The sequence below is a fragment of the Solanum pennellii genome, chromosome 7, assembly GCF_001406875.1.
Source record: "Solanum pennellii chromosome 7, SPENNV200".
NCBI classification, from domain to species: Eukaryota; Viridiplantae; Streptophyta; class Magnoliopsida; order Solanales; family Solanaceae; genus Solanum; species Solanum pennellii.
In genome coordinates, this window is record NC_028643.1 from 38,203,272 (window position 1) to 38,223,148 (window position 19,877).

A 19,877-nucleotide genomic window follows, 5' to 3' on the forward strand; every position below is an offset into this window, starting at 1 on the left:
CTTTTTCTAACTCTCGCTTTTCTTCGTGAAAATCGGCAATACTATCCATAGGCAAATTATTCAAGGCAACAACAACACCATTAGCCTTACCTAGGTAATAAAGAATACGCATGTCATAATCTTTGAGAAATTCTAACCACCTCCATTTTGGCAGAGATTAAGCTCATTCTCACTGAACACATATTGAAGGCTCATGTGATCAATGAATACATCAACATGAACACCATACAAATAATGAAACCATATATTCAAAGCGAATACGATAGCTACCGATTCTAAGTCATGGGTTGGGTAATTCTTCTCAGAACTTTCAACCGTATGGAGGCATAAGCTATAAATTCTCCATTCTTTATTAATACAAAACCCAAACCAACTTTAGATGCATCACAATACACCAGAAAACCTTGAGAACCTTCTGGTAAGGTCAAGACTGGGGGAAGTAGTCAACCTCTTTTTCGATTCCTGGAAGCTTTTCTCACAAGCTTCAAACAATTGAAACTTAATTATCTTATGAGTCACTTCGGTAAAAAGGAGACTAAATGTACGAGAACCCTTCTGCAAGCCTTCTAAAATAGACAGTCAAACCCAAGAGACTTATAATATCAGTTGGAGATGTGGGTCTAGGACAATTCTGAACTACCTCTATTTTATGAATATCAACTTTAATTCCCTCTCAAGACATAATGTGGCCTAAGAATGCTACACACTCAAGACAAAACTCACACTTAGAGAACTTGACATACAATTCTCTATCTTTTAATGTTTGAAGAACTATTCTAAGATAACTAGCATGATCTTTTTCTTTCCTTGAATAGATTTGTATCTCATCAATGAAGATGATAACAAACATATCTAAATAAAGTTTGAATACCCTATTGTAATGTCCACAAATGTTGTAGGTGCATTAGTCAAACGAAATGACAAGACAAAAAAATCATAATGACCATAACGGGTTCTGAAAGCTGTCTTTGGAATATCACATTCCCTTAATCTTAACTGAGGGTAGCCAGATTTCACAACTATCATAGAGAAATAGGGTGTCATCCTGAAGTTGGTCAAATAAATCAATCCTTAGAAGAGGATACTTGTTTTTTATGATAACCTTGTTCAACTAATGGTAATCTATACACATCATAAGGGAAGCATCTTTCTTTCTCAGAAACAAGATCGGAGCACTTCAATGTGAGACACTTGGTCGAATAAAGCCCCTATATAAGATATCCTTTAAGTTCTCTTTAAGCTCTTTCAACTCTAGTAGTGTCATTCCATATGGCAGGATATAAGACGAGCATATGGAGATATCTATAAAGTTTATCTCTCTGTTGGGAGGGACTCTTGGTAGATTATTTGGAAAGACTTCTGGAAACTTCTTTACCGTTGAAACTGACTGATTAGGAGGTATATCTCAACATTAGAGTCATTAACTCAGACTAAGTGATAGACAATACCCTTAGAAAAAAAACTTCCTTGCCTTAAGGTACGAAATGAAATGACCCTTCACCATTGCTGAACTATTTTTTCACTCTAAGACTGGCTCATTTTGAAATTGAAACTTAACAGCTCGAGTCCTGCAATCAACTGAGCATCAGAGGCATGACGTCAGTCCATAGACAGAATGAAATTGAAATCTGTCATGCCTAACTTGACTAAGTTAGCCATGGTACTCTTGTGATTGACGAAAATGGGACAGTCATGATAGACTCTCTCTTCTAGAATAGACTCACCAACATGTGTAGAAACACTTAACGGTTCACTGAATTTCTTAGTAATAACATCAAAATTCATAGAAACATATGGAGTTACATAGGACAAAACTCATGGATCCTTGAAGTGTTAGCTACTTACCCTCGATTCCCTCTCTACGGTCCAGTTTAGTTGGTCACAACTTGGCTTAACATCCAGATAGCCTCACGGAACTCAACATTTGTGATCTCTCCTTGAGGTTCCACTCCAGGTGCATTAGGTACCTCTTGTTCTTATAGTTCAGCATATCTACTAGCTGGATGAAATGTGACTGCTCTTCATGGAGGCATAATTGTTTAAAAACACGTGTAAGCACAAATTAGAAGGAAACATTTTAGAGATCAAACTCTAACATATGAAATGAGTGTGAAAGAAGTGATAAATATTCCTATGTGTTGTAGCCTCCTAATTATAGATGTGGTGCGCTTCACACCGATAACTATGACTCTACAAAACCGCTTCATAGACTCGCTAGGATTCTTGAACTTTGTTCTCTAATACCAAGTTTGTTAAGCCCAGAACTTATACCCCAAACGTGGCTGGAGCTCAAGAACCATTTTTTGCTCTAAGTAAACTCTTGGTCTTGCTTACTTACGCAGCAGAAGACTTAATTCAACAAAGACAAATCTATATAATAAACTGGAATGTTAAAATGAAACATTCAACCTGTCCATTAAGGCAAACTGTAGTCTTAACATAAGATAATGAAATGAAAAGACTAAGGAACTAACATCTGGCTGTCTATGAAGCCTCTAAAACAACTAAGATGGATGTCGCGTTAGGACCCTCGATCATCCTAACAAATGAAATACTAGAAATAATTGAAAGCAATAAAAAAAAGTCCTCCGAAATGCAAGGAGGCTTATCAACAAACTCTGAAGTGCTCATCTTGATCAACAATGCGCTAGATGCTGATCGAAATTACCTGTATCTACATCATAATAAGATGCAAGCCAACTGGCATCGGTACATTGAATGAAATAGTATGCAAGTTAGAAGGCTAAGCACAACATAGGCTTGAAAGAAATCTGAAGAACTTACTTGACTCAACTCAACTCAACATAACTGAACTCATTTCAATATAAAGTTGTTTTAAACTAGTGTAATATAAGGAGGAGTGGTTAAAACATTATGTCAACTCTGTGTTTGCAAAGATACACTATAACTATGAAAATGTATGTAAAATACAATAAACTATGTATATGAGAATTGAATTACTTCTGTGGGAGTTTCTCTAACCGACAATCATCGTGTAAGAGCTATTGTGATGATACAACATTTTACCTCCATGTTATAACTTACCAAGTGTATAGAACCTGAACTACTAAGTGGATCCACTAGTCTATGCTAAAAATCACTAAAGCAATTATCTAAAAAGTATGACCCTTTTCTTCCCAAGATGTCTACATGGTTTATGGGGGTTGTGAGTTGTCTAAACTCTCCCCTATATTGGTGCTCAATACTACTCCTAAATATATTATATCATATTAGATCTTATGTTTAAAACATACTTCTTTATATTATATGAGATTAGTTCTCAAAAACATAGTTCAAATTTTATCTTGGAAAACAACGTTTCCTCTCTTACTTCATTCATAAAGCAAGTACTCTATTCTAAAAACTAGCCCGAAGGTTCTTTCGGAATCGAGGTTTCCTTTGTTGTTTTAATGTGAACACATTTAAAACACTTTGTGAATACATAGTACCCATATACTTTTGTATAAATGAACTTCAATATTTACTCTTTATACAACTTGAACATTAAGTCTTAAACAAAGTTCAAACATTTGGAAAAGACTTTTGAAAAACTCTAAGAACTTCTCTTGACTTTTACTTCTCTTAACTTTGATCTTTACTTCCTTTAATTGGATTATTGATTCAAGGTTCATGATCTCATGTTTATAGATGATATCATGATCTTAAGATGTACCTTACGGTGTTGGAATAAACTAGAAAACATAGGTACATTGCTAAGGAACAAGTACGAAAAGGTGGGGAAGAAATTGAAAGAATTGGCGCCTCTCGTACTCTGAGAGGCGCGGGGCGCCAACCCTAAAAGTTCAGAGCACAAGTTGGGGGAGCTCTGGCTGGAACGGCACACTAGAGCCCAAAGTTCAGAGGATCATTTCTGGCGCTCTAAGAGGCACGGTGCCCCAGACCCCTCTCTAGAAAACTCCGAACTTTCTTCATCATTTTGAACTCTAAACCCTCTAATCTCGCAGACTCCACTTGAAAATTGTCTAGAATTCAACCGCGGTCTATGTCGGGGTCGCCGACCTCTTCGACGATAAGATGACCGAAACTTTTGTACTCCTATTTTAATTTCTCTAGCACAATCACCAATTCATCCTGAAAAATCCACACACCATTATTTCTAAAATAAACATAAAGCAATAAAACCTCCGGTTGCCTGCCAAAAAGCACCTTAGTTACAGTCGTGGCACGACTTCACTCCCCTCTTAAGTTTCATTAGCAGGGTTTGCCTCATTTTCATAAGGCCACCCCTCTTTTGTCTCTACATAGAGAGACGTCAACACTTGGTCCATCTGTGACCTTAGTAGTTGAATGAGCATAGAATGAGAGGTCATCATCTTATTTAGTTTTAAGACATTCTCTCTTATCTTCTTCAAAACTTTGTCGTGTTCTTCGAATGTGTAGAATGAGTAAAAGGACCTCTTCAATTTGTCCACCATCTTTCTTCTTCATTTTTGCCTTTCCTTTTTTTGGACAGTACTTCCGACTCTTTATGTTTATTTTCGTGGTCAAGACCCCCTTAGAAACATTCTAGAAGCATTTTGTCCAGAATTCCATGAGTTGGGCACTGCTAAAATAGGATTTTAAACCTTTTCCAAACTCATAAATGGACTCACCCTCCAAATGCATGAAATTTAGGATGTTATCCCTAAAGATCATGAATCTAGAAGTAGGGTGATCTATTTGGTTACTGTTTCTACCGAATGTGCTCCAATTTTCTACTCAAAACAGCAACACAAAAACCAAAACTAAAAATTAAGTACAACTATGACTAACAATAGCAAAGTTTAACTTAACCAAAAATTCTCAAGTAACAATACTTCCTAGCAGCGGTGCCATTTTGATTATTAATGTTTCAAAGAAACTTCATCCAATACTAAGCGGAAACGATCGTTAGATAGTAATATAACCCAACTAGTGAGTTGGGCTCGAGTCCCAACAGAGTGTTTGTAATCAAGACTTAATAGAAAGGTAAGAATTTTCTCAAGTCAATCAAATCTTAAAAACATTTATGAAGAAAAACATATTTCTTGTTTTGGGAGACAGAAGTGTCTAAGATCGGAGGGTTTGTATTCAATTATCAACTAAAATAGCGAATAACACAATAATACGAATATCGAGACAAGATTCTTGGGATGTGATCAGATTATTGACTGAGGTAAACAACCAAGAAATTGTAATTTACATTAGACAACTGCAAATCAGTGAATAAGCTAGGCTTTAGTGGGGTAAACTTTCTGTGGAACAATTTACCCCAAAATAAATTTGTTTCTCTCGAATACCAACACTCAACAATTAAGCATAACCTTTTCTTTAGTTCATTCACTTTCTCGAGGTGAATGTGTGGAAAAGGGTTTAGGAGTCACCCTGTCGAGCTAAACCAAGACAACCCAATACCCACAGACCATCGATTTAGTAATTTTGGTTTTAAAACATCTCTCTTGAGCAAACAAAAAACACGAAGTTAAGATTGTATTTGAACTATAACCCATTGAATTTTTCAACTACAATTACTTAACAAAATCACTTTTAAACAGCTAGTAAACCATTAATTAACAATACCCGACGGTTAAATTAACCCATAATCACATAATTAAACCCCAAGAATTGGGGTTTTAGCTAGAAATAGTAAAATAATAGAAATCGTTACTAAATTGTGTTTTCATCAAATGATATGATTGATATTGTCTTTACAGAGGTCTAAGATAAAGAATCTTCAACACCCAATTCTAATATCTTAGAAATGAATCTTTAAATCCTCAAAGCTAAGGAGAAATTGTCTATATATTCAATTCTAAGCTTTAAACTTCAACAACTCAATAATACTGAACACTATTGAATGTTCGATATTAAACTAAGAATTTAAAAAGGTATTTATAGTCACCCAAAAATGTATTACGAAGGACCAGTCGGCGCAATAAGTCGCGACTGCCGACCCATTTGGTGATCCACCCTTTGGTAATTTTTCATCGCCGTTTTGCTTTTGCCTTCAACATTCGACAACTCTGGATATGGGTTAGGCGATCCTCGGTCCTTCTTTTCATCATTCTTTCGGCTGCCTTGATCCTATTTGCTCATAGTATCCATGCTTTGTTCATCAATCCAAATACTAGAAATCCAAGGATTTACATCAGTTAATGTCACAAAATATGCATTTGAGGGTACTAAGTCTATTATAAATAAATCCCTAAATGAGTCCAAATCGTGAACTCATCACTGTACTATTTCCCTTAAATAAACAAAGAAGAATGAAAATGTCATTAGAACAGTGGCAAAATAAGGCACACACCTCAGATAACGTAGAACTCAAATAGACATTTGAAAAGAAGAAGATATAGTTAAGCCCACAAACTTAATAATTAATCCGATAAAAGTCTATACGAGGACGTGTCAACTAATGCTTTCACAATGCTAGAGAAGTTCCTAAAAATCTTTTTCTTTTCTAGATATACATCAGAAAATGCATAAATGAGGCAGGGACTCGAGTTCAATGTATACTAAATCTAACGTAGCTAAAACCTTCCAAGTAAAGGGAAAAAATTAAAGAGAACACAAAAAAAATATATTACAATACAAACCACTTCAACCCCAAATAATTACAAGGAAGAGAAGAAACAGAACAAATGAAAGAAAATAGGAAGAGATGATGATAGGAAAATGGAAAAGAAAAGTTGAAAATATCTATAGAAGACGACTAGCTTAACATGTGGCACCAAAGAAAAATAATAGACATAGGTTAGTAAATAAGTATCAAAAATGTCGGAAGAAGTCTCCAAACATACAATTAACCTCATCATCCGAATGGATACAAATATCATGAAATTCTGACAAGGGAAGGTGCAACAATATATTAAAAAGGAACAAAGTCCCTTGCTATAACTTTTCATGACAAAGATAAGCCTAAAATCAATTGCAGAAGAATACCACGAGCTCCACAATCACTAAATTTACAGTGTTAAAGAATTCGTGAAATTAAAAGGACATAACATATGAATCACAATATGCATTAACTTAAATCCTTAAACTAGTGAAAGAAATATCTAAGAAAATGGAGAAACATAATTATTATTATTATTGGGTGCATAATTTTGCACTTTTGGAAATTATTTATGACGAAAAGAGAAAATAAGTAAAGTAAATAAGAGAAATGCACATGCTGTTGAATACATCCCATTTTTTGGTCAACTTTAGCTATTAAAATGGTACAAGCAATTGTTAAAAAGGAATAGTAATTGGAGTTGAAAATAAATGATTTGGTTGTTGGCAAATTGGTAAGATTTGCAACCATTTTTGACTTTGCTATATTTACCTATGTCATTAGTGACATAAGCATGGTTTTATCCTTGTATAAATAGAGCATTCATGCTCATTTGTAGAACACACCAAGTTAGAGAGAAAAACCATTCTGAGAGCAAAGTGAGGTATTCCATAGACTATACAAGAAAATACTCTGTGAAGAAAAATAGAGTGTGAGCGATATTTTAGAAAGACGGAAACCAAAAGAGTGTTTTTTCGTTTTGAGTGTGTAGTAGTCTCTTTGAGTACTGTATTCGTGACTACACAGTGTAAAATTCCTTACTATAGTAATATCAATTGCTCCTCTTGGCCTGTGGTTTTTTTCCTTATTCAGAAGGGTTTCCACGTAAAATTCTTGGTGTCATTATTTTCCCATTTTATTTCCATTACTTTTACCATAAATACTTTTGTGCTTGTCCGCGTTTTCCCAACAAACTGGTATCAGAGCCAATGTTTTATCTGAGTATGCTCTGTGGTTGCAGCACAGTCTGAACTTCCACATCAGAAAAGATTTACTTTGATTTGCAATAAATACATTTTTTTGGGAAAACAATGGAAGCCAACACAAGTAGAATGGTTACTTTGAATGGTGTTAATTATGCCATTTGGAAGGGAAAAATGGATGATCTGCTTTATGTTAAGAATTTTTACAAACCAGTATTTACCACTGTAAAGCCTGATAATAAAACAGATGAAGAGTGGAATCTGTTGCATAGACAGGTTTGTGGATTCATTAGGCAATGGGTCGACGATAATGTGTTGAACCATATTTCTGGGGAAACACATGCTCGAACCCTATGGGAGCATCTTGAAAGTTTGTATGCTCGAAAGACTGGCAACAACAAAATGTTCTTAATAAAGCAGATGTTGAGTTTGAAGTATCATGATGGTTCTCCGATGACAGACCATCTGAATAATTTTCAGAGGATTATGAACCAATTATCTGCTATGGGCATCAAATTTGATGAATAAATTCAAGGCCTGCTTCTACTTGGTTCCCTACCAGATTCTTGGGAAACATTTAGAATGTCATTGTCAAATTCTGCTCCGGATGGTGTGATCTCTATGGATTCCGCCAAGAGTAGTGTCTTGAACGAAGAGATGAGAAGAAAAACTCAAGGTTCCTCTTCGTCGGATGTCCTGATAACTGACCCCAGGGGGAGAAATAAAACTCGTGGTTCTCAGCATAGAGAACAAAATAGGAGCAAATCCAAAGGAAGACTTAAGGATATTGAGTGCTAGCATTGTGGCATGAAAGGGCACACAAAGAAGTTCTGCAGGAAGTTGAAGAGGAAGAACAAACACAAAGAGGAAACTAAAGAAGATGGCAATGAAAATTGCCTAGCCACCGTCACCACCGAAAATCTTGTTACCGTTCTTGATGCAAACATGATAAATATTGCTTGTGATGAGTCAAGCTGGGTTGTGGACACTGGTGCCGCATCTCATGTGACATCAAGGAAGGATTTTTTCTCTTCCTACAATCCTGGTGATTTTGGAACCTTTAGTATGGGTACTGAGACTGTTTCTAGGGTGGTTGGCATTGGTACAATTTTTTTGGAAACTAGTGTTGGAACTAAACTAGTTTTGAACAATGTTAAATATGCACCTGATGTTCGTTTGCACCTAATTTCTGTTGGTGTTTTAGATGATGAAGGATATGTTAGTACCAACGGTGATGGAAAATGGAAGCTCATTAAGGGTTCCTTGGTTGTGGCTAGTGGTAACAAACGTCGTGGTCTATACTGGACTACGGCCTCTGCTTGTGTTGATATGGTGAATGCGGTTGAGAGCGATAACTCTTCAACATTATGGCACAAGAGGCTTAGCCACATTAGCGAGAAAGGACTTAATGTTCTAGCCAAGAAGAAATTATTGTCAAATTTCCAAAGTGCTAAATTAGAAAAATGTTAGCACTGCTTGGGTGGTAAACAAAATTGAGTTTCCTTTAAGTCCTACCCTCCTTTGAAAAAGACAGAGTTTCTTGAATTAGTGCACTCTGATTTATGTGGTCCAATGAAGACAAAGACATTGGGTGGTGCACTTTACTTTGTCACTTTCATTGATGATTGCTTGAGAAAACTTTGGGTCTATGTCTTGAAGACTAAAGACCAAGTGTTAGGTTTCTTTAAGCAGTTTCAGGGTTCAGTTGAAAGAGAAACTGGAAAGAAATTGAAATGTATTCGTACTGATAATAGTGGTGAATATTGTGGACCATTTGACGAATACTGCAAGCATCAAGGTATTAGACACCAGAAGACTCCTCCCAAGACTCCTCAGCTTAGTGGTTTGGCTGAGAGGATGAACAGGACCTTGATGGAAAGAGTTAGATGTTTGCTTTCTAAAGCAAAATTGCCGAACTCATTTTGGGGTGAGGCTTTATTGACCGCTTCACATGTTATTAATCTATCTCCTGATGTTGCTTTGCAAAGTGATGTACAAAATAGTGTTTGGTATGGAAAGGATGCTTTCTATGACCATTTGAGAGTATTTGGTTGCAAAGCTTTTGTACATTTGCCGAAAGATGAGAGGTCAAAATTAGATGCCAAGACAAGGCAATGCATCTTCATTGGATATGGCCTAGATGAATTTGGTTACAGGCTATATGATCCAATTGAAAAGAAACTTGTGAGAAGCCGTGATATTATTTTCATGGAGAATCAAACAATTGAAGATATTGACAAAGCGGAGAAGGTAGAATCTTAAAGTTTTAATGGTATAGTTCATCATGATGAAGTTCCTCACACATGTGTGCATGATGTTGTTGGGTTTGATAATCATGGTGACGCCCAGAATCATGTATCGAATCAACATGTTGATGTTGATAATAACAACGATATTGTTATTGATGATCCTGTTGCTCAGGAAGTTGTGGACGAATCAAATATTCCGCTTCGGAGGTCCACAAGACAGCGGTTTCCTTCCTCCCGTTATTCACCCAATAAGTATGTGTTACTCACTGACGGGGGAGAACCTGAATGTTACGAGGAGGCCATGGAAGATGAGCACAAGAATCAATGGATTGAAGTCATGCAAGACGAGATGAAGTCTTTGCATGAGAACCACACTTATGAGTTGGTAAAATTGCCCAAGGGCATGAGAGCTTTGAAGAACAAGTGGGTGTTCAAAGTTAAAGTTGAAGAACACAACTTGAAGCCCAGGTACAAAGCTAGATTGGTTGTTAAGGGATTCGGTCAAAGGAAAGGTATTGACTTTGACGAAATATTTTCTCCTGTTGTGAAAATGTCCTCGATTCGCACAGTTTTAGGTTTGGCTGCTAGTCTTAATTTAGAGATTGAACAGATGGATGTGAAGACGACTTTCCTTCACGGTGACCTAGAAGAAGAGATTTATATGGAACAACCTAAGGGCTTCAATGTAGATGGTAAACAAAATTTTGTATGCAAACTCAAAAAGAGTCTCTATGGCCTAAAACAAGCTCCCAGACGGTGGTACAAAAAGTTTGAATCTGTTATAGGGGAGCAAGGCTATAAGAAGACTTCTTCAGATCATTGCGTATTTGTACAAAAATTTTCTGACAATGATTTTATCATCCTTTTGTTGTATGTGGATGATATGTTGATTGTGGGCAAGAATACTTCCAAGATTGATGAGCTGAAGAAAGAGTTGTGTAAATCTTTTTCTATGAAAGACTTGGGTCATGCCAAGCAAATTTTGGGCATGAAAATTACTCGTCTTAAAGATAAAAGGAAGATTTATTTGTCCCAGAAGAAGTACATTGAACGTGTACTGGAGCGCTTCAATATAAAGAATGCTAAGCCTGTTAGTATACCTCTTGCTGGTCATATGAAGTTGAGCAAGAAGATGTATCCTACAGCTAGGGAGGAAAAAGAGAACATGGCCAAAGTTCCATATTCCTCCGTCGTCGGAAGTCTAATGTATGCAATGATGTGCACTAGACCTGATATTGCTCATGCAGTTGGTGTTGTCAGTAGATTTCTCGAAAATCCAGGAAAAGAGCATTGGGAAGCTGTGAAGTGGATACTCAGGTATCTTAGAGGAAGCTCAGATGAATGCTTGTGTTTTGGAGCATCAAATCCAATCTTGAAAGGCTATATAGATTCTGATATGACAGGTGACCTTGATAACAGAAAATCCACTACTAGATATTTGTTTACTTTTTCAGGGGAGCTATATCATGGCAGTCAAAGTTGCAGAAGTGTGTTGCACTATCTACAACTGAAGCTGAGTATATTGCGGCTACTGAAGCCGGCAAGGAGATTATATGGCTAAAGCGATTTCTTCAAGAGCTTGGTTTGAATCAGATGGAGTATATTGTCTATTGTGACAGCCAGAGCGCAATAGACTTGAGCAAGAACTCCATGTACCATGCAAGATCAAAACACATTGACGTCAGATATCATTGGATTCGTTACAAAGTGGAGAATGAATCATTCCACGTCAAAAAGATTCACTCAAGTGAAAATCCTGCAGATATGCTAACCAAGATGATACCGAAAGACAAGTTCGAGTTATGCAAAGAACTTGTGGGTATGAGCTCTCTCTAAAGAAGTTGAAGATACCTTCTTCCAGTAAATGGGACTGGAGGGGGAGATTTGTTGAATCCATCCCATTTTTTGGTCAACTTTAGCTATTAAAATTGTACAAGCAATTGTTAAAAAGGAAGAGTAATTGGAGTTGAAAAGAAAAGATTTGGTAGTTGGCAAATTGGTAAGATTTGCAACCATTTTTGACTTTGCTATATTTACCTATGTCATTAGTGACATAAGCATGGTTTTATCCTTCTATAAATAGAGCATTCTTGCTCATTTGTAGAACACGCCAAGTTAGAGAGAAAAACCATTTTGAGAGCAAAGTGAGGTATTCCATAGACTATACAAGAAAATAGTCTGTGAAGGAAAATAGAGTGTGAGCGATATTTTAGTAAGACGGAAACCAAACGAGTGTTGTTCCTTTTGAGTGTATAGTAGTCTTGAGTATTGTATTCGTGACTACACAGTGTAAAATTCCTTATTGTAGTAATATCAATTGCTCCTGTGGTTTTTTCCCTTATTCAGAAGGGTTTCCACGTAAAATTCTTGGTGTCTTTATTTTCCCATTTTATTTCCATTACTTTTACCATATATACTTTTGTGCTTGTCCGCGTTTTCCCAACACATGCATGCCTTTACTCGATCCGAAATCATCTATTGAGCTCACAAATTAACCTTCACGAGCAGATTTATACATTTACAGAACCACTGAAAGCAATTATGTATGTTTGTTAGTGACTGACTATCTCCAAAAATTGAAAAAACCCACATAAACAATGTTGCCATGAAAAATTCCCGCACTTTGATTTTTAATATCCGTTGATTCTTTCAAAATTAATTAATTTATCTCAATATTTTACTTTTTGTTCTTCCTCCTAGTCTTCACAACAATTTAGAATACAATTTGTGTGAGTTGATGAAGATTAGGGCTTCAAAGGTCTAAAAGAAAAGAGATGATATTCTTTTTCTTTCAAGAAAAAAAGTATACAGAGAGTGCAAAAAACGTGGCTCTATACCTAGATGCTACACCAATTGATACGTGGCTCTTCATTTTCAATTTAATAAACACTTAGCATAAGTATTCAACTCAAAAGTCAGAAATGCCCTTGATTACAATTTAATTGACTTCAAACACCCATGTCAAAACAATCTCTTTATGATATAGTAAAAAAAAACAGATTTCCCTATCTTCAATACTTTCTTACGCAGACATACAATTTACATACTGTCATCTTAATTCCTCTTATTTTCTTTATTCTCTCTGCCTGTCACGACCCAAAACAAGCCACGAGTGGCACCCACACTTATCCTCCTATGTGAGCGAACGAACAAATCTAAACCTCAACGTCTACCAGTATATAAATTTTGAATAACAAAATAAAATGCGGAAGACCAAAACTCATTAATACAACCAATTAAATAAACTTCTAAAATATATTACTTATCGTCCCCAAAATCTGGAAGTCATCACATCAAGAACATCTATCCTCAAATTTCTAAGTCTAAGAATAATTAAGAACTAAAATAAGTAAAACGATGGTCCATGTCCGAACTTCGAAGACATCAAGACGCGAAGAAGAGAATCCAGCCCGAGCTAGGAATAATAGCTCACCCTGAATTCTGACGTGCTGAAGACTGGCTAGAGTTGCGGACGAGACGAAGTCACTGGTGCACTTGCTGCACTCCACAAAACAACAAGAAGAACATAAAAGTAGGGGTCAGTACAAGTACTGAGTAGGTATCATCGGCCAACTCAGAATAGAAAGCAATGTATATCAAGTAATAATATAAAATCAACTATAACACTCAACAGGTGACAACAACAAATACCAAGCACATCTATGAGGGCTCAAGCCTCCACACCATACTCGTTTGGTAATTAGGTTCTTTAAATTGAGTATATCACCATAATTCAAGATTCATTCTCTTTATTCCTCTTGTGTCGGAACGTGACACTCCGATCCCCTAATACTACGTGTCGGTTCGTGACACCCGATCCCCTAATACTACGTGTCGGTTCGTGACACCCGATCCCCTAATACTACGTGTCGGTTCGTGACACCCGATCCCCTAATACTACGTGTCGGTTCGTGACACCCGATCCCCTAATACTACGTGTCGGTTCGTGACACCCGATCCCCTAATACTACGTGTCGGTTCGTGACACCCGATCCCCTAATACTACGTGTCGGTTCGTGACACCCGATCCCCTTAATACTACGTGTCGATTCGTGACACCCGATCCCCTAATACTACGTGTCGGTTCGTGACACCCGATCCCTTATACTACGTGTCGATTCGTGACACCCGATCCCCTAATACTACGTGTCGGTTCGTGACCCCCGATCCATTAACCTCATTCTTTTAGTTCATCAAGCCTTCTTTTATACCAAGGCATCATCATTAATAGAGTGGATTTAAGGTATTTAAGATTCCACAGTATCATCATTATAATCCATCACAATTTACATAATCACAATCATGCAACAACGGAATTAAGCGCATAGAAGACTTTACAATACCACCCAATACATATCAATCGCTATTTAGAGTTTACTATGAAATAGCATAAACCATAACCTACCTCCACCGAAGAATTCGTGATCAAGCAAGCTACTTCTCAATGCCTTTGCTTTCCTCTTCACGTCTCCCTCTCTCGTTCGTTCTCCCCTCTTCTCTCTGTTCTTTCTATTTTTTTCTTCTCTAGATTCTTTTCTTTTACCCTAATTATCATATAATTCATTATGATAAAAGTAACCCATTATTTATTTCAAGGTTATCTCCTTTAACCCTCCAAGTAAATAATCATTAAACTTACCCCACTAATTTCATAAAGTTTGTCATGAATAGTCCAAAACACTTTTAAAATTTTTAACAGAAATCCGACCCAGTTAGGTTACGCAACCTGTGACGGTCTGTCGTGTCTATGATGGTCCGTCCTGCAGGTCCGTCACAAAGTTCAGAGAGCCAATTTCAGTAAAAGGTCTGTGACGGTCCGTCGTGGCTACGACGGTCCGTACTGCAGTTCCGTCGTGAAGTTCAGAGAGTTGATACCAGTACCCAGATTTTCAGAGTTTAAGTGTTTTGGAACGATGACCCCTAACGGTCCGTCGTGACCATGACGGTCCGTTGACTGATCCGTCGACCCAGCCAGTTTTTATCAAAATAATCTTACTGCTCGAATCGACTAAACAGGTCGTTACAATAGATACCAATTTACCCATCGTTCGTCCCCGAACGATCACAGGAAGAAAAGCAAGGGCGAGAAAGAGTACCTGAATCTGTAAAAAGGTGGGGATATCTTTCTTGCATATCCGCCTCATTCTCCCAAGTAGACTCTTCGACTGGCCGATTCTTCCACTGAACCTTGATAGATGCAATCTCCTTTGATCTCAACTTGCGGACTTCTCTAGCTAGAATAGCAACCGGCTCCTCCTCATAAGACAAATTCTCATCAAGAAGAACTGAATCCCAGCGAATAATGTAGTTTCCATCCCCATGGTACTTTTTCAGCATAGACACATGAAATACCGGGTGCACTCCTGAGAGTCCTGGAGGCAATGCCAATTCATAAGCCACCTCCCCCACACGCTTCAAAACTTCAAATGGCCCAATATACCTTGGACTAAGTTTACCTCGCTTACCAAACCGCATCACCCCTTTCATGGGTGAAACCTTCAGCAAGACTTGTTCACCCTCCATAAAATTCAAGTCCCTAACCTTTCGATCTGCATATTCCTTCTGCCTGCTCTGAGCTGCTAGAAGCTTATCCTGAATGAATTTTACCTTATCTAACGATTCCCTCAAAAGATCGGTACCCCAAGGTCTTACCTCAAATGCATCAAACCAACCAATGGGAGACCTACATCTCCTCCCATACAGTGCCTCAAATGGAGCCATATCAATACTTGAGTGATAGCTATTGTTGTATGAAAACTCTGCTAAGGGTAAGAATTTATCCCAATGACCACCAAATTCTATCACACATGCACGAAGCATATCCTCCAACACCTGAATCGTTCGCTCAGACTGACCATCGGTCTGAGGGTGAAATGCAGTACTAAGATCCAGCCTAGTACCTAATTCAGCATGTAATGTTCTCCAAAACTTAGAAGTAAACTGCGTACCTCTATCTGATATGATGGAGAGTGGAACTCCATGCAATCGAACAATTTCCGAGATATAGAGTTTGGCTAACTTCTCTGCATTGTAAGTCATCTTGACCGGGATGAAGTGAGCAGACTTAGTTAACCTGTCAACAATTACCCAAATAGAATCAAACTTACCCAATGTCTTTGGAAGACCAACCACGAAATCCATTGCAATTCTTTCCCACTTCCATTCAGGAATGGGCATTCTCTGAAGTGTTCCTCCAGGCCTCTGGTGTTCATACTTTACTTGCTGACAATTCGGGCATTGGGCAACAAAATCAACAATGTCGCGCTTCATTCTACTCCACCAAAAATGTTGCTTTAGGTCGCGATACATTTTGGTTGCACCAGGATGTATAGAGTACCTTGAACTATGAGCCTCTGTAAGAATAGTGTGAATCAAATCATCAACACGGGGCACACATACCCTTCCCTTAATCCTCAAAACACCTTCCTCATCAATTATTGCCTCTTTAGCCTCTCCTCGCAATACCATATCTCGAATTCGGCTCAGCTTCTCATCAGTAAACTGCTTCTCCTTAATCTTGTCAAGAAAAGAGGATCTTGCCTCCACACAGGCCAAAAGTCCTCCTTTCTCTAGTATTTCCAGCCTCATAAGGTCATTAGCCAAAGTCTGAACTTCTCTAGCCAATGGGCGTCTAGAAACCTGTAAGTGGACTAAACTACCCATGCTCCCTGCATTTCTACTTAAAGCATCTGCCACAACATTAGCTTTTCCTGGGTTATACAAAATAGTGATATCATAGTCCTTCAGTAGTTCCATCCACCTCCTCTGCCTCAAATTCAAATCTTTCTGAGTAAAGACATACTGTAAACTACGATGATCTGTATAGTCTTCACACTTGACCCCATATAGGTAATGTCTCCATTGCTTTAATGCAAATACTACTGCAGCCAACTCCAAATCATGGGTCGGATAGTTACGTTCATGCACTTTTAATTGCCTTGAAGCATAAGCAATTACATTTCTTTCCTGCATTAGCACTGCACCCAAACCAGAATAAGATGCATCATAATAAACGGTGAAATTCTTACCTTCCACTGGCAGGGTAAGAATTGGTGTAGTAGTCAACAAGGTCTTGAGTTTCTGAAAACTTTCTTCACATTCATCCGACCATACAAAGGGAACATTCTGCTTAGTTAAATTTCTTAGCTGTGAAGCAATAGAACAAAATCCCTTGACAAATCGACGGTAGTAGCTAGCTAGACCAACAAAGCTTCTTACCTCTGTATCATTAGTAGGTCTTACCCAACTCTTCACTGCTTCAATCTTAGAAGGATCCACCATCACTCCATCCTTAGAAACCACGTGCCCCAAGAAGGACACTGAATCTAGCCAAAACTCACACTTGGAGAATTTGGCATAAAGCCTTTTCTCCCTCAACAACTCCAATACAATTCTCAAATGCTCCTCATGTTCTTTCCTGCTCTTTGAGTATATCAGTATATCATCAATGAATACAATAACAAAGAGATCCAGATATGGCTTAAAAATCCCGTTCATCAGACTCATGAAAGCAGCAGGGGCATTCGTAAGCCCAAAAGACATTACTAAGAATTCGTAATGCCCATACCTGGTTCGAAAAGCAGTCTTTGGCACATCTGCTGCCCGTATTTTCAATTGATGATAACCGGATCTCAAATCAATTTTAGAGAAGACACAAGCACCTTGTAACTGATCGAACAAATCATCAATGCGAGGAATAGGATACTTGTTCTTAATAGTTACCTTATTCAGCTGCCTGTAGTCTATGCACATCCGAAAACTTCCATCCTTCTTCTTCACAAATAAAACAGGAGCACCCCAAGGGGATGCACTTGGTCTAATAAAACCTTTACCTAACAACTCCTGAAGTTGGGCCTTTAACTCCCTTAACTCAGCTGGAGCCATTCTATAAGGGGGGATGGAAATGGGGCGAGTACCCGGCTCCAGATCAATACAAAAATCAATATCCCTATCCGGTGGCATACCAGGAAGGTCTGCAGGAAACACATCCAGAAACTCACAGACTATCGAAACAGACTCAATCGAAGGTACTTTGGAAGTATCATCCCTGAGATGTGCCAAGAAGGATAAACAACCTTTACTAACCATCCTCTTAGCGCGAAGAAAAGAGATAATACGGACTGGGGTGGAAATGTAGTCACCCTCCCACACTAGCGGATCTGTCCCAGGCTTGGCCAATGTCACAGTTTTAGCATTACAATCTAAGATTGCAAAATTTGGGGAAAGCCAAGTCATACCCAGAATTACATCAAAATCAACCATTTCTAGGATAATCAAATCTACATAGGTGTTGCTCCCTACAAAAGTCACAAGGCAAGACCTATACACACCTTCTCAACTATCACAGACTCACCCACATGAGTAGAGACACTAATAGGCATGTCAAGCAATTCGCAATGTAAATCAAGACAAGTAGCAAATGAGGAAGATACATATGAAAATGTGGATCCAGGATCAAATAATACAGAAGTCATACAATCGCAAACCAAAAGATTACCTGTGATAACAGCATCAGATGTCTCTGCTTCAGACCTCCCGGGGAAAGCATAACAATGGGCCCTATCACCTGTCTGTCCATTGCCCCTATCATGTTGCGCCGCAGCAGTTCCAGCTTGCCCGCCACCCCGGTTGATTTGGTGACCACCATAACCTTGACCACCACGTCCTCCAGAATGGCGGCCTCTCCCATGACCACCTCTACCTCTAACTATTGGGGGTCTGTAACTCGGTTTTGGACAAAACCTCCTAATATGTCCAGTCTCTCCACATCCATAACACTCTCTGGAGTCAAGCATAGGTCTCTGTGAGAACGACGGAGTCTGGGGATAACCTCCAAACTCAGAGAATTGTTGATCGGTCTGCGGTGGACCCTTAGCTACAGCCTGCAGGGATGACTGAATAGGGCGGTTTTGGTAACCTCCTGAACTCTGCCCTCTGGAGTAAGAACCTCTAAACTCACCTCCCTTACGGAACTTTTTAGATGTAGACGCCATGATGAAGTCATCAGGCTTCACCCGCTCTACTTCTATCACAAAATCAACCACTTCCTGAAAGGATTTTGCTACAACAGCTACCTGTAAGGCTGGAATCCGCAAATCTGACCTCAATCCCTTCACAAAACGGCGAATCCGCTCTTGTGCACTGAAACAAAGCTGAGTGGCATACCTAGATAGTGCACGAAATTTAGCCTCATAAGCAGCAACAGACATCCTTCCTTGCTCTAGGCTCAGGAATTCATCTCTCCTCCTATCCCTCAAAGTTCGGGGTATATACTTCTCCATAAATAGGCTAGAGATTGATGCCCACGTTATAGGTGGTGCCTGTGCTGGTTGACACTCAACATACGACCGCTACCACCTTTTGGCATCTCCCTGAAACTGATAGGTCACAAACTCCACACCGAATCGTTCTACTATGTCCATCTTATGTAGCAGCTCATGACAATCAACCAGAAAATCATAGGCATCTTCAGATTCAGCACCCTTGAATACTGGAGGTTTTAACTTTAAGAATTTAGTGAAAAGTTCATGCTGATCACTGGTCATTATGGACCCTGTAGTCAATCGAGGAAACGTGCCTATTTCCAATGAGGCATCCATTCGGGGAGCCACAGCGGCTGCATGTTGTACCCCCTGAACCTGAGGTGCTGGTGCAGAAAACACTGGAGGTGTCTGGCCCTGATCAGATAACCCGCTAAGATAAGTAAGGACTTGATTAATCATCTCTGGGGTAGGCTGGGGTGGTAATCCCTCATCTTGAACCTGCTCATTTTCCCCTTCCTCACCCCCTCTTGCTACTTCATCAGTCGGTGGAGGAGTCACCGCCCTATCACTAGTTGGACCAGGTGTTCGTCCTCTACCTCTAGAGGGCGTCCTCCTGCGACCTCTACCA